Genomic DNA, 24,559 nt, shown 5'->3' on the forward strand with positions numbered 1-24,559 from the left:
TTTTTCTCAAATTATTTTTTCTTTGCATATTCGCAGAGGTCCTTCACATCCATCATTGCTTTTTCGATGTTATCAGCAAATCGAGATGAGTTCTGTTAAGACAAATAGATAAGGAGATAATAACATGGAAATACATTCAAAAGAGTGTAATCAGAGAGTAACCTAGATAAAACAGTTAAGATAAGATGATGATAAAATAATGAATTCGGTAGTCTAATAAGACAAGCCCGCCCGATGCTTCCACAACCAAACTGAGACCAAATTTTGATGTTTAAGTTTAAAATAATTCGAGGAATTTTTTGAGCTTGCGATTAAACGTAGTTTTGGCACGAGGCTTATTGCTTTCCACCTATGCGTTTGCAACACTGTAAATATTGTTCATAAAATGTAACTTTTTAGACATACTTACATGGCCCACCGGCTAAGGTGGGCAAACTAGCTAACTAATCCCAGACCCAATATGGACTGGTAACCGAACGACAGGTCGTGGTTTGCTGTAGAATCAGGCTGTGTTATCGATCTCCCCTGGGATTAATATGCAAATCCATTACATAGCAATAGCTGCAAATGCAGGTCACATAGTAAATATTATAAAAAGAATACTTCCTGTCTCATGAGAGGAGACTTACTTAAGTTGGGAGTTATTGCGACAGGAAACATGGAAACTGATTGAAGATTAATGAAAACAGTGAAAAGACACACAGCATGATAATAGTTATTTTTTAGAGTAGAGAAACTCAAAGATGAAAAAGTTTTTTTTTTTTTTTTTAATATGAAAAAATGTGATATGCGTGTAATGACTACATCCAAAAAATGGGATTCCCCCTCCCTCTTTCAATTTTTGAACTATGTTTTTTGAAGGGCTGATGAGTCACAACCTATGGGTGTATTTGAAAGGTCCAATGACTTGCCATGTGGGTCATGGTTTAATGACTAAAAACCGGTTGAAATGAAAATAAAATTAAAAAAGACTGTTAATTTTTCATTATCAGATTCAACTAAAAAAAAAGTTGTGGTCTAATAAGTAAAAAAAGGGTTTAAATGAAGCAAAATTGACATGATACTATGTGCACATTCGAGGGTCGCAAGGATTTGTAACTGCTTTGTCACAGAGTGTTCAACTAAAGAGTCGCGGTCTAACTAATAAAAATTCAGGGTTGAAATTAACCAAAATTGATGTGGATCTATCTATTCATTCTGGGGATCGCATGGATTTGTAAAGTCACAGGGTGATATGTTACTGAGGGTTCAACTAAAGAGTCACGGTATAATAAGTAAAAATGCAGTATCAAAATGAACTAAAATTGATGCGGAACTATTTGCGTATTCACAAGTTGCTGCTGTCACAGAGGGGACGAATGTTTGCTGGATATACAAATCAAGACAATTTTTTTTTAGTTTAGTTAGATACAAAGAAAATTTCTAAATTTCAAAATATATAATGGTTTTGAAATTGTGGCGAACAAATAAATAATTATTTTTATGATTTTTAATCGCAATTTAAAAAAAACTTTTTGAAATTATTTTTTTTTTGACATGAAGAATTTGATGACAATAGACAGCCATGCGTTAATAACTAAAAATGAAGGGTACAAATAAAGACAGTCACAGTTGAATGATTAAAAATGCAGGGTTAGAATGATAATAACATTCTTTATGATTTTTTATCTAATGAACAAACATTTGTGAAACACTTAAAACATAGTTATGGTCGGAGGAATAAAAATGCAGGGCCAAAATGAACAAATAATTTGAGATTAGGAATGTTGGCTGGAGCATCATGGTCTGATGAACAAAAATGCGGGGATAAATTGAACAAAAAATTGATGAATATGCAATAGAACGCCGCATGATTGAAAAATGAATGGCAGTCATGGTTGGATGAATGATGACCGAAAATGCAGGGTTAAAATGAGAAAAATATTTGATTAACGATAATGACTAGAGAGTCATATGATTGAGAATCTAAATGGCAGTCATGGTCGAATGAGTAAATAATGCGGGGTTTGCAATGTCAATGTGACCAGATGAAATTAATTCCATAACAGCCATTTTGACAAATTTTTTACGGATAAAATTTCGTGAATTTCGAAATAAACATGCACTAAGTTGCAACAGCGAGAAAGAAAATTACGTTTCAGCGATAGCTTGCACCAGCATGATAAGAAACACCGAGAAGAAAAATGATCGTTGTGAGAAATGTTGTAAAAAACAACTTATGCTTTTAGTTTTTACTTTTATGCTAATGTTTATGGTGTGAGACTATGTTGGCTGAATAAAAAACTCCGCTCACCAGCTCACCTAGGGGTGCAATAAATTTGGGTAGGCAAAGACGAAAGCGGGGCAAGTGTTTAGAAAAGCAATGAAGACTAATAGATCTGGAAATCCAATTTTATTTGTGCTTTTACTTTAATTCTAATGTTTAAGGGTTTGGACCTAGACGATAGTTTGAGTTCAAACATCATGTCGCCCCACCTTACCCAGGGTGTAATAAATTGGATCATCGGCTAAACTGGAAAGATTCTGTCACTTCTAGAACATGAGGTTCTCACATAGTGGAGATATGGGAACCTACGGCCAGTATGTACCTCAGCATTTCATTTTAGAGGGTTAGAACGTTGGTAAATATTTTCCTATTAGCGATTAAACTATTCGTAACTTATAAAAATGTGTTATGTATTTGACAGACCATCTGCACTGATAAATATTCTACCTACTGGATATTCAAATACAATTATTCCTAAGTTAGGTAATAAAGTGCGGTATCATACTTCAAAATTAAGGGGGGTGTATGAAATTTTAGAGGGGGGGGGGATTAAACATGATTATAGGTGAGTAGAAATATATAAACAATAAGAAAATTGAGTATGTAAAAAAATTTGAAAAATAAAATAAAATCAAAAAAACATAAAAGAAAAAGATATTCTGACCTTTTGCAAGAAGGGAGACTCAATCTTGAGATATTTTGACACGACGTAGAGACAGAATAAATGACGATCAATGCCTTGACCTATGGGAGGAAAAAAAGATCGGTTTAGAATTGGGGCCCTGTGTGGAATTCCCCCCTATTGACACTATTTAGATATTTATGTTTATTTAGTTTTGAAATTTATGTTCCATCCATATATTTTCATCGTGTTTTTTGAATAAAACATACTTTTGGATTGTTTCAAGCATAGCTTAGTGTAATAGTCAAACAGAGGGGTGCCCCACAAGGGGGGGCGTGAACAATTTTTTGAGGGGGCGTGTAGTTAAGTAAAAATATTTGTTAGATTTGAACTTGCCCGTCTTATTTTAAATATTTACGTTTATTTAGTTTTGAATTTCATGTTCCATCCATATATTTTCATCGTGTTTTTTGAATAAAACATACTTTCGCTTGATACTAGCTTGCAACTTTTCTATTAGTACCCTTTCAAATAACTTGCTTTGGCCAATGGGGAGAAAAAATAGTTTAGAACTGTGTTTTGAGTGGAATTCCTACCAAAATAAGAGTCCTTTTTGCAGAAAAAGCGATCAAAATTTATCACCACGTTGTCTGGTATCCCAGAACCAGGCTTTGTCTACAGAAGCGTGGCCAGGAATTTTTAAAAGAGGGAGGTTTTGAATTTTTAATAGCCAAGTTAGACAGAAACAGTTACCATTTTCTACCAGATGCTAGTAAAAGTAGGTTTTCAATTATCTTGAGGGTCTAAAAAGCGTTCCAAGCTGCGAAAAATTGCTATGTATGTTACACAAAAAGGTACTGAGTTTAAATTGAGGGTAAGAAAATGTTCTAAATAACACAATAACCTAGCATTCATGGCCTCCTTATATCCCGATACATGACGTTCTGTAGCTTTCTTCAAAAGAGCATTTCTGTCTTCATTCTGAAAAGGGAAAATTTATTAGAAATAGGGAAAACTGATCCAAAACGTTATAGAAAGATTTGAAAAGTGGGAACACTTGTTCAAATAAAAGAAGGATGAACAGAATAGCAAAGATGCCTGAGCTATGAACAAAAAATTTTTTTAAGAAAGCGTTATTGGGGCATTAACAAAACTTTGTCGACACTATTTGAAACTCGAGGCTGCGCGTGCGGAAGAGATGTGAAAAGCACATTATCGAATCGCTCAAGAAAACAAAGCTTTGTTAACAGTTACAAAACTTGAAAGTCTCTGGTAACCTAAATAACAACAAAAATAGTTCGTACTATTTCATCTCAATTGAGCCAAGAAATAACAGCATCGATACAATATTCTGACTAGTCACGCTCTAATAAGCAAAACTTGGTTAGTAAAATAATGAACTTACAGTTTGTTCTGGATCTTCCATGGCCCAAACGAAAGCGCAGGATTCAGTCGTGCATGAACGAACAGTCTCGGTCCTCCCTTCTCAGAACAATCTCGTCATCGAGGCTTCGTAAGTCAAACTGAAATGACCTTTGTCCTGTCATAAAATGATTTTTATTTTAAAGGAAGTAATATGAGAAAGCATTTTGTATGGCTTATGTATGATACAGAGAAATGCTTTGTTCTACATTTCAAAAAAGAGGGTTGCGACTCTCAAACCCCCCTCCCTGACCGCACCCTGCTTCAAAACCATTACGTAGCACCTTATACAGGGTGCAATAAGTTGTGCAGGCGATCTGTTTTATGCTAATGTTATGAATATTTTTCATTCCTTTTAGTGCGGTTGGCATGTTACGTCTATGTCTCTTGGGCCACATTTCCCAACCAGTGCCCTCATAAGGGCCAAAGAGCGTTTGGAGGGAGGGCACAATACCAAGCGCAAAACTGAGTTTACGTTGGGAATCACAGGTCTTAGGCAAAAATCCCCAATACGACTCATTAGTCATCCGAGTCCACAGTCAAGTCAGAATTAGCAAGTTAGTTGATGGCGAGTCATTGATGAATGGATACTCAAGTCAATGACCAAAGCCAAGGATGTAGCCAGGAATTTTGAACGCGGGTTTCTGAAATTTCTAATTGCCAAGATAGACCGTAACAGCTAGCAGCTCTGGCCGGCCTTAAAACACGGGTTTCCATGAGTTTATATGACAACTTATGTTTAAAAGGGCTCACATGGGTAAAAATTCATAGTTTTTTTACTCTTGTTACTGTGTTGAATCTTTCGCTCGGTGCCTTTATTACTGTAAGGCTAAGCGATAGCCGCATTCTTTATCAAGCGGATAACAAGAAACTATGCAAGAACTCAAAATTTCAAGTGCCCCACTAAAATGTTAAATAAATGAAATTTTTCATTTCTCTTACCCTGAAATGTGCAAGTTGAAGAGACAATTGGATCAAAGCATCAGGAGACATTCGGAAAGTTTTTGTATCAATCCTTTTCCGAATTTACGAAATGGGAACACGTGGAGGTCTACGTCATCAGACAAAATCTTTGCAATCTTCAGAGTTGATTAAATGACGTCGATGCACTGTATAAAGGAAAATTAATTGTTAGGATACTGATTCAACTCTGTATAAAATCAGCGCTACCAAGCAAAAAATGATAATATATAGCACAGCAGTTTCCAACTGGAGGCCACAGAGCAGTTTCTTGGGGCCACAATGCTATGTACAAAAATGATTACATAAATGTTCCCATACACAATATACTTTCAGTTGAGCAGTAGGTTAGGTCAGGATGAGAGATTCCACTCAGCATTAAATTAGTGTTCCCACATATATTATTTTTAAACAAATAGCCAAGATTGAAAGACAGATTCCATCTGGCATTAAATTAGTGTTCTCGAACACAAAATATTTTTAATCTGAAAGCAACACTTACAGGTTCTGGAATGTTCTATTTTAAACGCTGAGGAGGAAGGGGGGTCGTGGTTAATTCTCTGACGCAGGTACCGTCATCATTATATCCAAAGTTCGCAAACTCATCGTACAAGACTTCTTCCATAAGGTGGCTCATGATCGGAGCGTCGGCCCAGGAATGTTCCGCCTTCATTCCAAATATACTGTTTTTATAGCAAATAACTTGGAAAGATTTGTCGAACCATCTGAATAGAATTTATTCTTTATTAGCCTCTAGAAGTCACGAAAAACAAGGCCCTGTATAAATACCCACAGGCAAGCTTTTTTTAGGCGAAAAGCTGCCATGTCTCGCTTAAGGAGATACAATTTTAGGACTAAGAACTCCCAAGTTCAGCATTGCATACTTAATTTATTGCAACCTGGATGAGTTGGCCTGTCATGACTCAGAAAAATTTGAAATAAGGCTACGGCTCAAACTCTGATACCAATGAAAACTTGCCATACTAAGCCTCGACTCCAGCATAATTCACAGCCCGGGCATTTACTCGCACATGATGTCCCATAGTGTGTGTACCAGGTTAGGGTTAGAAACAGAAGAGAAAAAATTGTTATGAGATACTTTGTGGAAAAATATCATCATAGCTTTTTATCATAGCTTGTCTAAACCTTAGTCCAAGAGAGATAGTGACCTCCCTCCCCCCGAACCCCCCAAAAAACTCTTGAAATAATATATATCCTAAGAAACCTCAGGCAAATTCAGAATGTGACCTTCCCCCTCAAAAAAACAAATTAAAATAAAATTTAATCACCTGTTATGGTATTTTCCATGCAACAGCGAACGTTCGAACTTTGAGAAAGTTGTCACATCATCAACGTCTAATACATTGGATTCATCCTCCAGAACAACCACAAACGCCGCTTTCTCGATAGCGTGCAACGACTCTTTGTTTACCCCAGATTTAAAGAAAACACCCGAGCCTGTGAAGAATAAAATATTCATTTAGATCAGTTTTATTTTAATGAGCCCCAGTGGCTTAGTAGTTCAAGCGTTAGACTCCGCTATGTCAGTAATGTAGATCAGTGGTTCCCAACCTTTCTACCCTGGCAGACCGGTAAAATTAATTAAATGTACTCGCGGACCGGCAAAAAAATGAAAGGACCGGAACAGAGAATAATACAATATATTTACGCTAATTATTGCAATGCTGGGCCTTCAACATGTTTCTAGAAATCTAGACAAAAAAGGGTAAACTTAAAAACATTCCACATGAAGAAAAATTATAAAATATTGTGCTGGCCAAAAATTGTAATAGGTGAAACATAAAATAATATCATATATTTACATAATGAAATGCAGTGCTGGGCACCCACTATGCGTAAGAAAGACACATACAAAACATTTCACATAAAAAAAATGTACATGCTAAATCATGTACAAACACAATTAGGTCTAGTGAGAGTCCTGCTGCTGTTTCGTTTCCAATATAGGATTGCAAACGAGGCCTCAAAGAAGTTTTTGCAACATGTAGTTCTGGAACAGTGTACAGCCGATTCTTCCGCATAACGCATAGGTAACTGGTTGAAAATATGGACAACAGTTTGATAGCACTATTATCTAGCAATGGGTATTCGTTATCAAATATATCCAAATTGTGACAGTGATTTATTTTTAAATCTGGACTGTAAAGTAGAATCACCATTTCAATCAAGCTTTTTTCATCAGGTTTATCATATCAATGCCTCTTAATGCCTTAGTTGATCGACGCTTCAAACGAAATGAATTTACATTACAATAAAAAAGTCGTCGGTAACTTGGCCCCAGGCTCAAAATATTGGAAAAGATCTCTGCGGCCCATGGATTTTTGCGCGTCTCGTGACCACCTGCAGGGTCACAACAAGGGGTCTTGTGTAGTTTCGTACCTAACGTACTTCTATTAGGCGTAGCATAACATTTTTTTGACATGTCAACCCTACCCTCACCTGACTACCCCATCCAAAAATTACGTCACTACGACGTCACAATCACGTCATAGAGCTTGCCAAATACTCGTACGATCGCCCGAAATGGCATCGGCGCCGATGATAAAGAACTGACTAACGTCAGCGATCTCTCCCCTATCGGGATCGTTGCGACGAGAAATAGCTGTTCGATTTCAGGTTCTTGTCTGCGTGTCCTGGATGACGGTTCGCATAGTTTGAAGGGCTCTATTACGTCACTGTGACGTCGTAGTGACATAATTTTTGGATGGTGCGGTCAGGTGGGGGTTAGGATTGACACGTGAAAAAATTGTTATGCTACGCCCACTAGAAGTACGTTGGGTACGAAACTACATGAGACCCCACAACAAGTTCATATCTTACTGGAAAATTATACTGTTCTTGACTGTTTTCTAGTTTAAACAAAGAAATATGCATAACGTTCTATATTGATGGTCATATTAATCAGGAAAAGCACGCAGAACAGAAAAAGCACACATGCCGATTTTTATGAACTTGCCTTTTAAATCAAAATCCTTGATCTTACACCCATGATATCACAGCTGCTATATGCATCAAATCCTCGCATATGTCCATCTTTGGAGGAATGTGGAGACAGTATTTTGCCCTAAAAGAAGTACCGTAAAACTGGCTAACTTCGGATGATTTCACTATACTTCAATCAATCACTCAGCAATTTGTTGTCCGATTCGCGTCAAACTTGAAATATAGGCCTATTACATTGATGTAATCCTCTGTTAAATTCATGAAACGGAACTCAATTGTGACAATTTTTCGCTGGTTATATATTTTATAATTACGCAGTATTTCACGACTGCTCACAATTTTTCTATTTCGAACCATGCTGCCGTTCCAAATGGGGGAATTAAAAATTGTCGATGTTGATCCAATCAAACAAAATATTGTTGCTATTTTCAAATCATGCCAACACGTCGGCGCCCGAAAGTCTGGCATCAAATCTATACCGGTGACGCAACATGACATCAAGTTCAACGTGTGCGTCAGATGCTATTATTTTGATAATAAAAAAATATTTGAATTTCTATTTTTTCTCAAGTCTTCTGCAACATTTTGCAATCAGTCTAATTTGCTATATACATTGTTATCACCCTCTATCGAAAGACGGTAGTTTGAGGAAGTTAGCATCAGTAGAAGTCACGATTTGAGCCGCTCGAAAACGGAAGATCAGTTCTATCGTGAAACATGATTTTTTTAATCAAAAAATAAAATAAATTGCGCGATTGAATATGATAACAGATTTAGATATATAAGGACTCACTATAGAAACTGCCAGAAGCACAATATGACAAACGATTGAAAACTTTATCCGAAATTACAAGGCATCCGAAGTTAGCCAGTTTTACGGTACGTCAGTATAAACGGTAAACAATTTCAATAGGTTCGCAAGTTCGCATAATTATTCTGTGGAGGATAATTATATTTGAAAAGATTGCTGGAATCCTCGCCGCTGTAGGGAGATTCACATAACCGCTGGTCAGTTACCTCTACCCTCAAGTCCATGCAATCGGAATAATTGTCTAACTAATCCCATAACCGGTATCCGACATGGACTGGTAACCAGGTGAAAGGCCGTGGTTTGCCATATGGTTAAGCAGAATTTCGGCTTTCCTCTCCCCTGGCATAAATATGTAAATGCCTAACCTATCCTAAGTATCTCAACAATTCTAGTACCGGTACGGGGAGTCGCAGTTCTTACCACTTCATGGCAGCTCCTGCCACAAACGTACCGTCGCGTCTCTTGCCATGGTTTCATCGCGCTATTACCGGTATGTTTACAAAGTCATGTACAATATTTTAGTCTATCATGCGGAATTATATCTACTTATACCCAAACCTAACCCCAAAAACATCAAAACTGTATTCATAAGGAAGGCGTTCCAAATTATCCAATATTCATCACTATCAGGGGCAGCCCTGCTATTACAGTGACATGCCGTGGTTACGGCAGCAAAATTGGTGGTATTCGATTTTTTGTCGTAATGACCGCCGCTCGCTATTGGTTTGTGACAGCTAAAAAGTCAGTCGCCGTAGGTTAGGGTTTGGTCTTAGCGGCCATGGTTTGGAAATCCCGCCATGGTTTTGCGGCAGCTCTAGACGCCACAAAATACTTGATATTTTTGACTAGAAAGGTAGTGCAATAGCCTAACCTAAAGTAAACAGAAACAAAGAACACAGATCAGAAAACGGGGACGATAACGGTATAATACCAGCAATTAAATTTAAAAAAAAATCCGCTATTTACCGGAAATTTAAATCTAGTCGTCATGGATACGCTGCATGTTGCCTCTACGCGACTGAATAATCTGGAGTCGTGTTTACTAATAACTCGTTTATCAACATTAACATTTGTTAATGGTCAACATTACATTTTGTAATGTACTGCACAAAAAATTCCCAGTATACGGTCCAATTATGAAGAATGTTCTTGTAGTCATTGACAAATTTATACTTATACTTATACTTAAATAGTTTAAAGTTCGTGTTAGCGATTTTTTGTTCTCTATTGTCACCTAGTGTATACCTGGTTTACTTTTGCTCACTGAAGCCAGCGCACATGGATGGTCTTCTTGTCGCATTGATAACCTATGCGTATGAACTTGTTGTAATCACAACTACATAATCTGAGAATGGTTGAATGGAACGTGATTATACTGTAGAGTGGTTAATATAACCGCTGTTCGGTTACAGGTTCTTCTATGCTGCTTAAATTATTGAAGCAGCAAGAGAAATTCTGATTCCCGACCTTTGAACTTTTCCATCAGTTTCAGCCTGTGATAGTCAACCCCCGTAATTTCCAGTTGAAGTAGTATTCCACGTTCAATCACATCTGCTCTATTCTGCATTTGAAACCAATAACTGGTTGACTTATACAATTCCCATACCTGACATGGATAGGTAACAGACCAATCGGTCGCGGTATGGCATAGTCAAGTTTGTTGTACCCATCCAGTATAAATAATATACAATGTTTAACGAGTAATATTGAATATGGGGGGGAGGAGTCGCGGTGAACCAAAAATGGTTATCAAGCAGCGACACCCAAAGTGTTGACCTATCAGTTGCCACAAGTCCATGAGCTTTGTACAAATAACTGGCTTACTATTCTCATACCTGTCATGGGCTGGTAAGCGGATGAGAGAACCTGGATAGCCATATGATTAAGTTGTCTTATCAGTTTTTCTGGCCAACTAACCCTGTATCTGACATGGATTGGTGGTTATCCATATGGTCAAGTTGTCATATCAGTTTCTTCCGCAGGATAAACATGTACGTCCAATTAAAAAAGGTAAATGTTGAACTATCAGATACCACGGGTTCACTGGCCAACCATTCCCATACCAGTACGCGTCATGGACTGTTAACCGGACGAGAGGCTGTGTTTTCGCAATATGATTGATTCGTCTTAACGGCTTTCCTCTACCCCGTGATAAATATCTAAATCCCATTCTATAACCACCAAGTTCATGCATCTGAAACAAAATAACTGACCAACTAACCCGTATCTGACATAGATTGGTAATAGGACCAGAGGCTATGGTTAGCCATATGGTCAGATTTTTCTCTTCCACAGGATAAACAGGAAAGTCCGAAAATCTGAAAAAAGTAAGTGTCGACCAATCAGATGTTACAGGTACATGTGCTTTGTACAAATAATCGGCCAACTATTCCCATACCCGTCATGGACTGGTAACCGGATGAGAGGCCCTGATTCGCAATATGATTAATTCGTTTTACCGGATTTCCTTCTCCCCCGGGATAAATATGTAACTCATATCCTATAAGTATAACCATCAGAAACCAATTTAACTTTGTATATCGGTATATTGACGGTAATAGGACCAGAGGCCGTGGCTAGCCATATGGTCAAGTTGGAATATCAGTTTTCCCCTTCCCCAGGATAGATATGAAAGTTCAAGATATGTAAATGTTGATGACCTGATGCCACAGGTTAAAGCTCTTTGTACTTGTACTGTTTCCCCAACAAGAGTCCACGGTTCGCCATATGAATATTGGATTTCCTCTCTACACCAAATCCAATTACAAAAGTTGATCATTGATTACTGCTTAACGGTAGGCCATGCCTAACGAGGTGTATCTCAACTTTGTAAAGGCAGAGCTAGAGTTCTCTAATCCAGGGGTTCCCAAACTTTTTCAGCTTGCTGCACACTTCCAACAAGATTAAAAAGTCGCGGCACACTTAATATAAATCAGTTTTATTAAATTACTTATCCACTAATATTATGCGTTCCGACATTGAATAAGATTAAAACAAGATTTTGTGGGTCAATTGTAACAACAAGTCTATATCGTTTCTGTCAGTGCAGAAAATTAATATATGCAGAATCATGGAAATGTGAAAAACATTTTGTTGTATTATATATATTGTATTGCATATGTTGTACTGACAGAAAATTTGCATGGCGAAATTTGAGGTAAAATTGAGAACTCTAAATATTTCATGTGAAAAATCAAATGCGAAAACATGACATGTCAAATATTATGAAATTAATATCGCTCTAAAGAGTCCCTTCAATTTCTTAACTGCTGACAGTTTGAAAGAGATTGTTTAGTTAGAGTCTAGCGACTTTGCTTTGAGCAAACTTGTATTGTTGGGTTAGGGTTGAAAACTTAACACCTTATATATTCAGATATTAGACAAGTGTGGCATATTACATCACCTATCGGTGGGCATTGAATAATAAATCTTTATTCAGGTTGACCCCAAAAAACGGAATCCATAAAATATGTTCCAAATGGACTGGGTTTCGTTTTTTAGGTCACCCTATAATATGTGTGGTACCGAACTACATCCATTACTGATTGCAATGTAATAAAGTTAATGTTGCATCGTTAAATATTGTGAAAAAATCTCAGGAATTTTGTGAAAATTCGTGGCACACTTTCAAGACCTTGGCGGCCCACTAGTGTGCCGCGATACAGGTTGGGAAAAACCGGAACTAATCATTGTCACATGCGACTTTAGCAAGAACTAAAGTTCTAGGATATGCATTGCTGCTTGTCCATTCGACATCATTCACTTTTTGATACTCTAATTTCTGATAGCCAAGGCTGCCAGCAACACCATGAAAGTCTTGTCGTAATAAACATTCAGGTTATCCAAAAATGGCAATTTCAAGTACTTGGCTTTGGATTAATTTTTCCTCTTCATTACGGAGGAATAAAAATAAAATTCCTTAGCTTTAGCTATATGATGAATGATGCCCTACCGTCCAAACACTAACCCAGGTGAATAGTTGCTAGTAAAATATGGGTCGATTTCCTTAACCAACCTACCAGTTGAATTCTGCTAGTCTCTCACACAAAATTGAACTTCATGAGATCCGAACAGCATGTAGCTCGCAAAATTCTAGTTGTAGGCAATCAGGCTCTTGGGCACGGAGCCCGGTTCTATCACTTTGATTATTTATTATACAGATGCTACAACAATTAACAAAATACAACATAGAATAAAAAGAAAATCGAATCATTTTTGATGAAGACCTGTTAGATTATGCAGGCCAAAGTGTTATGTTGATCATTTCATTTTGTATCATAAAGCTATAAGCTCTTTAATGAAATATTTCACATTTATATTTTTAAATTTATGGGATACACGAAATTTTTTTTATTTGTTGCTGTTTTTTTAATTTTTTTTACTTTTTCATATTTAGGGAAATACATCAATTTTTTTTTTTCATTATTTTTTGACTATTTTTACTTTTTTTTTACTCTTTTAAAACTTAGAGAAACACACGGAGTTATAGAGAATAAACAAGAAGAATGAATAAACAAGAGAATGAACAAGAAAAGCGGATTGCAGTACATAAAAATTCAAAAACCTGACTCACGCAAAACAAAAAAATGGAAATTCGTAATAGGAATTGCAAAACAAAACATCATTGTAATATTCTACATGAATCACTATTATAATATTACTAGAATTCATAATGGACATTTCTTATTACTTTACATAGATTAGGGGCAAAGTTACACTGGGCTCCAGTAGAGTCCTTAGCTACCAAGTTTTCGGAACACAATATCAAACCACAACACTGAGCCAAAAATCAATCACTCCAGTCCAACTGTTATTATAACAGTCATGGAATGCATAATAATGGCGGGTTTGCCGACAAATCAGAATATCATAAATTCATAGGGATGTTCTAATATATACACAGAAATAATAGATATCACTGGTTGACAATAATTGAAAAACATAAAAGCAAAAGATAATAATGAATTTCACAACAAAAATTAATAAAAATTCGAACAATGGCTATTTGAAACGAGTTACGATATAGGTTAATAACTTGGATTTTTTTTTATTTATAATTTTTATTGATTTTTATAGTTTTTATCATTTTTATATATTTTAAAATGCAAGCAAAAATGTGGAGTGGCAAGGTAAACTGATATACAGCAAGAATAAGTACAGCAGTTGTCAATTATAAGAAAAAACTCAAAACCTGACCTAAATAATGAAAGTTGTTGACATACCATAAAAATTATAATTATACAAAAATTTCTGAATAAGGGTGACATAAAAACAATACACATGATATCTGGAAAAGCTTAAAGTGAGTTTGTTATGACTCACTAAAAATAGTACATAAGAAGCTAAAACATTAATGCAGCATCCAACCTAATTTTTAAAACTAATAGGAAAAAATAATAAAAAAATTATGAAATGACAAGAATTTGTATGACAAAACGTGCAAATCAGAATTTGGTGCAGAATTTTACAAAATGCTCTGAGGTCAGTTCAAGAGGTCAAATCTTGTGAGGGATGACCTAAATTGCCGAAATCGTTGCTGAAGGGTGGTGCATATGACTAAGAGTCAATTACTATGTTTTCACAATCCAAGCCTATGCAAAATCAGCATTTCACATAAAAAATAATTATAAAATTTTCCCCTAATTCTACTATTATTGGACTAGACTATCTAGTCTTTAAGAGTTAATATTACTAATATTTGATCCCTTCACTACATATGCATGTCCATAATGTGTTGCAGGATACCACAAGATCATTCGGCATTCAGTCTGAGATTATTGGAGAAATTTAATGTTGAATATACGACATTAACAGTAACATTTGATGAAACTTTTGTATCTTAGCAATGTCTTTAGAATGTGGTCAGTTTGGGAAACTTCTCAAGATCATCGGAATCTGAAAAAAAAATTTTTGATTCAGATGACTCCAAAAATTGTGCTCAGTAGAGAAATATCATAACAATTTTCTATGTGAGGTTTGAATAATGCATTAGATTAGCAACAATTACAAATCTTGAATATTGTTTGTTAAAAATGAACTTGAGGAAAAACCTGGTTGAATTCCTGCAAATAAAATAATATTTCAGGGGTAATTGATCTTCCGCAGATATGTAAAGACCACATTCAAAAAACGAAGGCAATTACTCACTGTACAGTGAACATAGCAAAAATAGGAGACAAAATGAGTTATTGTTTCATCCAATACACTGGTTCTCAACCAGTGGGCCATGTCCCACTGCTGCGCCACGAAAATATTTTGAGGTGGGCCACAGAACCATTAAAAAATGTTAGTTTTATTTGTATCACTATCTATAATTTTGATTGTAGTACCAATGATTGATGATGTTGTTTTCTGCTACTGAATGGTAATTTTCATTCTAATTATCAAAGATTGCGAACCACTGATCTAATATGACTCCACAAACTATTTCGAGAATATAAAAGACAAGAAATCAAGTTTGCTGTTTTAGTAAATGGTATTTCACGTACCGTCATCACCTTCATGTTGTATTGGTTTATTCCATTGCTTGGTTTCCACCTACTGCACCAGCTTCTTCTTGTTCATTTTGCCCCTTAAAAAATTTCAATATTACTATCTAGCATATTTTTTATCTTTATTACCTGCTATAAAAACGCAGACAAATATCATTCAAATTTGGGGATTAAATATTTCATATGGCTTAGTGATTAAATATCCCACAGTTTCTGGTCCCCTGGTATAGCAAAGTTCTAATGTTATTTTGGGGCCTATTATCAACATAAATCAGAATAGGTTTTGCACATTCATCTCTTGGGAAAGCCGATAGCACTGCTTAATCATATGACGAACCACAGCCACTCGTCTTGTTATCAGTCTATGTAGAGTATGGGGTTAGTTAGTCAATATTTCCAATTGCATGAACTTGATGGTGGAGGAAGACATGAATGACCAGCGGTTATGCAGTTACGTGAAACACCCTACAGCGCCGAAGAGTCCAGCAATCCTCTCACACATAATTATCCCCCATAGGATTCGAACCTGCAAACCCACAGGGTAATCGAAGGGGTGGTACCAAGTGTTTTCATATCGCTTAGCACGATGCACCACACAACCGAGCCTGTAACTGTCTATTACATCGTGTAGGAGATAATCGAAAACTTACACATGAATACTTTGAAGAATGAACATAGAAAGTTGAGAATGAATATTACTCAAATCTTACTATTTGCTGATTGTTCTGATTTCCTCTCTCCGGTAGATGCAGATTCCCAATATTTGCTCCAGCAAAGTTGATAAGTGGAGGTCCTCTGCAGTCTATAAATATAAGTATAAAAAGCTTTTAAAAGGTGTTAAAATGTTTTAAGTAGCATTTCATCTCAACGTCTGTTAATTTTGCGTTATTATTTTAACACCTAGTAGTTCTAACTAAGTTGTTATCAGGCCGGTGTGATGGACTGGTCGTTAAAGTGTTTGACTTAACTGTGTTGACATCGCAGATTATTATGTATCGGATTCAAATCTCATGATCATCACCTGGGTTCTGATAAATTGGGTGGGCAATGGGTACTGAATATGCAGATAACCGCACACACGCATAAAAACTACCATCGCTGCCAATAAAATAGACTCAAAATTTGTATTTTTTATGTTTCATTAAAGTTGTTAATTTGATTATGTAATTGTATCCTAAGTAAATGTTTCATCATTAGTTTTAGATTTATTCATATCCTACAATTCAAATATGAAGTCCAATTTTTTAGTTGTAACTGTTGAAAAGTCCTAGAGACACTTTGCCAAGTAATCATGTATTATCTAAACAGCAAAAATAAATATTCTCAAACCATAAATGTTACATGACTGCTCAAACTTTGGTATCTAATTTACAATTTCCTTCAAAAGTAATTCTTTGCTCGCTTGGAATTTAAAAAAATTAGACATTCTGATGCCACTTGCGAATAAAATTCATCATACTACTTTTAAAATGAGACAATATATTTGCATACTGCAGAAGGTATTGTAGCATCCTTTGTCAGCAAGACACACAACATTCGGCGCGTAATTTTCAAACCTTGGCAGTGGTAAAACTCATTTTTGTTACTTAAAAATATGCCGTATAGAAATACTCAAATAGACTCAAATACTGTATGTGTATATTATATTTTTTGTGGTATGTTATTAAATTCACCCAGTTGGTCCACCCATTCACCCATTAAATTCAACCAATATCAGATGATATTGACTACTCGGGACGCGGCGATCAACGAGTTGACCAGCTTTGCTATAGAGCAGTGGTTCCCAAACTTTTTGAAAAAAATTCCATGACGTACCCCTCGCAATTTTTTTAACGATTCTCGGTCTTGTGCACCAAAACATTAAAAGATCACAACAAAAAAATCAACGCGCCGTATAGTGAACCGAACAAAAGAATATGAAGCGCAACTCTAATGTGAGTGTGACATCCAGTCTGTTACGATATTTGGTAAAAGGGCAGCGTTAGCTACAGTACTGCAGTTAGTATACCTGTGGTGGCATGAATTGAACTCTCTCTTTGATATCACAGGCCCACAGCTCTGGGACATTACATGGGGCAGTGTGATCGAAACATAAAGTGAAGAATCAGTGTCTCTAGCGGTGATTGCAAAACAGCAAAAGGCGACAAATGTGTATTTGTTTAGGCACTCAATTTTTGTATTATCAAGCTAATAGCCATATTACAGATTTGTTTCGCGGACCCTCCAAAAGTGCTTCACGGTCCCCAAAAGGTCAGCAGACCCCAGTTTGGGAACCACTGCTATAGAGTGATTGCTGTAAATCCCAATAGTCTCGATTTAGTGCATACTGTAATTCTTACTTGCTTTGCTTTAATTTTAATATCATGCTGTAGTCCAGGGGTGTGCAAACTTTATTACAGGAGGGCCAGATACAAGTAACTGGGTAAGGCTGCAGGCCGTGCCTTTGCTATGTTTTCTCAGCAGTGTGTATTTGGCAACAGAATTCTGCTAGCTAGTGTTGCTAATATGGCAGTGGCACCCAGGTACTGGTACAGTATAGGCTTTGAGGCGCAAAGAGATTGGAATTGCCCGCACTTACCAGATAAACGAAACTAAAAACTCGTTTCGTGGGCCACGGGCCACAATTTGCACACCCCTGTGCTAGTCGATTAAGATATAATCCATGACAAAACTGGAATAAATTGTTACAATGGGTTGGGCAGTCTATCGTCACCACAATATGATTCTGACTGCCAGTGGTTGCTCTTATGTATACTCGTATGTGTATTATTCACAGAAGTCCATGACAAAAAAAATTAAAATCTACATAATCCTGAAAATATACCTTTTATAACATTTTTTGACTGCGTTTTGATGCCAGAGTTTCCCCATTCATCCTTGGCCCAGACTTGGAAACGATATGTTTTACCAAGTGTAGGTGACTTCATCCTATACTGAGGAACTTCTGTAGTGTGAGTCTCTCCATGTTTTTCATCATCACAGAATATTTCTATGTTATATAGAACGTTTCTGTCAGATACTGCATTCCAAGTCAAAAGAATGTCGGATCCACTTCTTTGAGATGAAACATTTTCAATTTGCGGCAAAGCTAGAAATAAAGGAGTGAGTTAGTAAATATAGTAATCAGTAATTTATTTCTTCAACATGCTGAAAGTACAAACTATACATACACAAATTAAAGGAAATATAAAAAAGTCGTATTCCAGGGTGAAAGGAGATGTCGAAAACCAATACTGGTTATCGAGCGACTCCACCCTTGGGGAAATCTAACAGAAACCCGATGAATATAATAAAATCGAACTAAATATGTTATTGAATAAATAAAATGAAAAGCAATAGGTACGTCAAAGCAACCCGGTACATACTAAACAATCACTGTTTAAACAAAAAAAGTTGATTCCATTCACCACAGTCTACTTAACATGAAAATAAAAGTGTGAGACCAGACAGTCTCACAGTGTTGTCTTGGAGAGATACCGTAAAAAGAGTAGGCTATAGTAGAGGGCATCGAACATTTGATTGTGTGCATATATACCATCAAGTGTACAAGTAACAAAATAATGACACTTTTTGGCAGGAAGAAACCTGTAGTATTTACCCTAACATGGTACCGTGTACTAACAAGTGTTTGATGCTGGAGTCAGAGAATTTACGAGGACATGGATATTCATGAAGCATAAATATGTATAACCTGCTTTTGCAACAATTCTGTTCTAGATTCTTCAATTTCCCATAATTCATAAGTTTCATATTGCACAAGTTACACTCTAAAATCGTAATATATTTCAAGTTAAAAAATTAACTTCGTTTACATTTATGCTCGCACAAAACACCAAACTACTTTCGATTTTGTACTTCAAGCTAGTCTAAGCTTGCAAAGTTGGAGGGCCACAATTTCAGTCAGGCCTTGTGAGTCGCAGTCAGAGAAGACTGGGAGATGGCGATATGACCAGTAGTGGGATTCAATTTTTTTGTCAGCCGGTTCCATCACAAAAGTCATATTTTTCACCCGGTTCTGTTACAAAAAGTAATTGAGAGTAACCAGTAATGCTAACCGGTTCGCTGTTCTCATGAAATTCCGTGAGACGGTTCTATAGAACCGGAGCGAACCAGCTGAACCCCACTACTGGATACGACCTAAGGTCATCAAAGTCAGCCACCAACCAAATAAATAATTATTGAGAAAAAAAATATACAGTAACCGTCGACTAGTTAACTACCAAATATTTAAACGAAGTATACTCTCAATACAGATAATAATAGCCAAAAAAAATAGGTGAATTGTAGAAAATTATTTAAAATTAGTTTGAAAATTGAAAGATAGTAAGCAAACAGTGGCAATGTGACCATTATATGATGGACAGTTACATGTTCCAATCATTATTGAATATTATAACTATACTCTAGTAATCCTGAACAAGAAAATTCAGGTAACTTATTTTAAATTTCACATAGGAAGCCAATCTAATAGATTCAGGAATTTGATTCCAAATTTTTGGACCAGTGAACTTGATTGATTCTTGGGAGAATTTTGTGTCAGCTCTTGGAATAAAATATGAAATTTCTAAAGAGGATCGTGTATTATACGAATATTGGCTACTACAATCGGTGAAATATGACGCAAACGATTCAAGTAAACTCGCTGAGGAGAATTTATGCATGATTTTCCCTATTTCATAGTGAAATAAGTCATTCAGTTTCAAAATAGTGGACTAAGTCTAGTTCGCAACGGCACATTTGATATAGTCCTGACAGCGCGGTTTTGATGCTGAACCCCATAAGACAATATCATATTGAATGGAAGAATGAAAAATTGCAAAATAAACAGTTCGTAAAACACTCAATGGCACATAATTTTTGAGCCTGATTAAAATACCAACAGCCCTTGACAGTCTATGCACAAATATGGATTCGGGTATCGGGTTCCTCATGTTTACTTTCTTTTAAAGACTGGCCACTACGAGACTAGTATAAGTTTATTTCGACTCAATAATCAGCATAGGCTTATTACAGCTATTAGACGATGAAACAATTGAATATGGTAAAATGCATATCTTCCCGGACTTCCCAGATAGCAAGGTCTGTTCAACTGTTTGTCACCAGTTGGGAGAAAAATTTATCGCCGAAGTAAAGCCGAGATCGCCATGGCGACCAATTTCGTCCCTGTTCTGCAGAACAATTTCAGAAAGTATGTGGAACAGAACACAGTTTGAGAAACGCTGCACTTGAGTATTTGAAACAATTGATTGTAATATATGTCAGTGGTTCCCAAATGACTAGTTTTTCACAAGATTATTGCATTGTTCAATTTAAACTCATTTAAATGAAAAATATTTGTTTTAAAAAATGGAATAAATTAACAAAATTAACATTGAGAGAGGGAAGACTATGTTAAAATTTTAGCTGCGTTATAACAATATATAATTTAATATTTAAAATACAGTCACAAAATCATAAATTGCATTAATGCAATGCGTTGGGATTTGTAATACAGAATTATAAAAACTGTTAAAATTAACGTTGAAAGAGGGAAATACGAGTTTCAATATCGGAAAAAATACCCTGATTTAAATTAAACAGATAATCCGATGTATTACAGGAAGTAAATTAAATTTGAAAACCTATGGACTTATTCTTTCTTTTTCAAAGAATCTTTTTTCTTTTCTGGGGAATTTTCCCCCCCCGGCTTTTTTCTGAGGGGATTTTTCCTCCTCAGCTCCCCCATACGCAGAATAATCTATCACGCAACTTGTGATAATCTGCTCAATTCGATGGAACGGATCAAAGTTGACGCCAAACTTGGAAGAAGCCTGAAATAACGAGAATTTATTAATTTCTTATATGTAGAGTTGGTCTAAACATGTCATAGGACTTGAAATGCCTGCTATCTAACCTCTAATTAACCTGCACGAGTTCATAGGTTCGAATCCTGCAGGGAATTCCAAGGCCAGCGCTATAAATAGGTTTGTAATTTTTTGTTTAAGGGGAGGGGGTAAATTGACATGTCATGGGACCCTGTGTACAAATACAAGGCAAGAATTTGTTTCAGTGACATGCCCAGGTATTGTGTTACCAGATATTCGAATAGTAAACTGCAGCTCTAATATTTTAATATCAATACGATATTCAAATATTTTGCCTGCTCTACTCAGTATTTTTGGATTTGATTAATTTTATGTAAATAAATTATTTCATGTAATAAGTAAATTTGAAGGTAAATCAAAACTTGGTAGGTATTTGAGTTTGCAACCCACAAAAAACTTTCTCTTGTTAAAGTGGATCGCAACCATAAAAGACATTAGGCAGGCCTGCTGTCGAGAATAATTACAGTTCGAAAGCATGCTGAATAAACATGTAGTGCTTATATTCAAACCTTGTTTAAAGTTTTGTAAACATTCCTGAATTTCGGTTTTGCATGTTATAATTTTATCATGAAAGAGTTCAAAATATGTTATCTATTACATTGGTTCCCGAAGTTGATTGACCAGTGTCCAAAGTAAGGAGCCAAAGGATATTCGCAGACTAGGAGAGGGAAATGGGCACAAGGGGCTGATACTTGTACGTGAAATTAAGTTACCGATATATTTGAATTCTTTCAGAATATATACATTCTTAAACTGTGATAATGACATTACAATTGAGGCGCTTCAGAAGTATGTGTACCAATATTGAGGTACCTAATTTTGTTTGCCTACTTTACATCAAGTTGTCTAGCTCTAAAAGGACTGAAACCTATGGGCCTATATATATTCACTTGGCTTAAACAGACAATCCCCGAACTCGTGATAGAACTAAAATAAGGAAATAAAATTACGGCCTAACCCTTAACCTGGTACACATTACGAGAGTATTCAATTGGCCTGGCCGTATCAGAACACAAAAAGGTAAAAAGACAAAGTGTTAAACTTTTTCACTTAAGTTCAGCAGGCCATATTAAATCATGGGCTAATTGCCTATAATCTATTATATCTTACCGATATCAGGAACATCACAGTTAGTTGTAGAAGAACAACAGTGTTGAATGAGATCGGCAGGATTCCTAGAAGTTGTAGATTGTAAAATAACGAGAACAGAAGGCTGAGCTTTGTTACTCTGAAAAAAATAAAATATCATGGTAAATTGCCAGTAACTAAATTCAAAATTGTAAGAACGGGTTCTCTTTGTGTCAAACTGGTTCCCTAATCTCAGAAAACCATTTCACGTTCCCAAAGAGCGATTCAGAATTCTAGAACGGGTTCCCTTATGTATCAAGCTCACTAACAATGGGTTCTTTCATTTAGGAAAATGTTTGAATGCCACTATCAGGGCTGGAGTCGGAGCCAAGGAGCAAAGCCTACCGGGTTAGATGGAGCCAGAGTTACCACAAATTTTAGTAGCGCCAGCTCATAGAATCTTATTAACTTTTATTATTTTAGTGATATTTAGAAATTGGAGTTAAAACATTGAATTTATATTTAAACTCTTTTGGAATTGTAAACTTGATTGTCTGTCTGCTCTAAAGATTTCAAAATCTTTACTCCTGCTCGAATGTGCCAGAAGTTTGCAATAAATTGAAACTCCATAGCCCAGTCACTAACTGCCGTAATAATTACCGTAATTTTTATGTCTCGATTTGTAACAAATCAATACTCACGTCGCCAAATGAATAGATTTCACGGTCTCATGATTCCATTGTTTCCTCACAAACGTTGCAGCATTTTTGACGAACCCCCCTCCGCAGGCTCCAAACATTCCAAGAATAGTACAGATCAAGAGAGAGTCAGGGAAAGCTCCACGACCAAGTTTCACTCCTAAATTATGAAAATAATTGTTTGAAATAACAAGAGAGCAGAATTCCAATAATTGAACATACGTGGAGATGAGCACAGCGAAATAAAGTGTTGTCGTGTGAGAATCGTAGTGGAACAAAATTATTTTTTGAAGTGAACAATACCTTCAGAAATACCTGAATTACAAACATGTTGTTTGGAATAACATGAGAGCAACGCTTTGCATTCATACCAGCACACAGCACATGTATCAACGCTTAAATATATGCTGGCCTTAACTGAGAACCGAGACTACGGAAGAAAAACAAGCACAGTGGAACACAGCGTATTTCCGAGTGTCATGAAATAAAGTTCTTACAAATTAAATTTGTCCTGAAATCTGAAACAAATGACTGGCTAACTTACACCATACCCAACACAGACTTGTAACTGAAAGAGAGGCGAAGGTACGTCATATTATTAAGCTGTCCTTACCAACATTCCTTTCCCCTGATATAAATATGAAAATCATTCCTAGACGACTGGAATTGCGAAGTTTGATGCAAATTTTTCACAAACATCAAATATCAGAAAGTGTAAACAAATATATAGCATACCTTTTATAATTTTTCTTGTTCGAATCATTTCTTTTCCCAGAACAATCACTAACATCGCTGGTTTCCATGACAATAAATTATAAATGACATCTTTGGGAGAGTAGAAGATGTGCCACCATACTATTGTCATCATGAGAACTGACTGAAATTAAAAATTAATATTTATTTATATGTCCAGGCTATCATATGCTATGTTGACACCAATACCTGTCGATACGTAAAGAGCTACTATTTTACGAATGATTAAAATCTTCCTGGTTTAGCACAGCCTACTCCAGCGTTTCTCAAACTCTGTTCCGCAGAACACTACCGTTCTGCAAGGTTAGAACAGAGGTTGAAATTACGACCAAATTGGTTGCCATAGCGATCTTGGCTGTAAAGACTCTGGATCGTGAATTCGACCGCCTGAAGGCCTCGTACCAGTTTGGAAAGCATAGCATATGCTTTTTTACTCAGATTAACTATTCAGGGATGTGCAGCTTTCAATACAAGGGGTACAAATAAGTGGGTGAAACCGCGGGCCACACCATTATTCTAACAGAGGTTTCTAGTAGACACAAAAATATTGGTTATTGATCTGATGACATGCGTTGTTCGCATCGCACAACCTAGCTGTTAGGGCATTGTAAGGTCATAGATAATAAATTGGACTCAGGTA

General features: G+C 36.2%; 1 pseudogene across 1 annotated transcript in view; it reads right to left on the minus strand.

Moving 5' to 3' along the window:
• Window positions 1–7,665, minus strand: part of LOC120335805 (carnitine O-palmitoyltransferase 1, muscle isoform-like) — a 117,452-nt pseudogene extending 109,787 nt beyond the window's left edge. Inside the window, exons 1-6 of the transcript XR_013474422.1 lie at window positions 6,560–7,665; window positions 5,773–5,995; window positions 5,253–5,419; window positions 4,294–4,428; window positions 3,801–3,869; window positions 2,931–3,014 (exon numbers count right to left, since the gene is read on the minus strand). The product of XR_013474422.1 is annotated as a carnitine O-palmitoyltransferase 1, muscle isoform-like (transcript). The remainder of the gene's footprint in view (window positions 1–2,930; window positions 3,015–3,800; window positions 3,870–4,293; window positions 4,429–5,252; window positions 5,420–5,772; window positions 5,996–6,559) is intronic.
• Window positions 7,666–24,559: the final 16,894 nt, after the last annotated feature.

The sequence above is a fragment of the Styela clava genome, chromosome 2 (assembly GCF_964204865.1).
Source record: "Styela clava chromosome 2, kaStyClav1.hap1.2, whole genome shotgun sequence".
NCBI lineage: Eukaryota > Metazoa > Chordata > Ascidiacea > Stolidobranchia > Styelidae > Styela > Styela clava.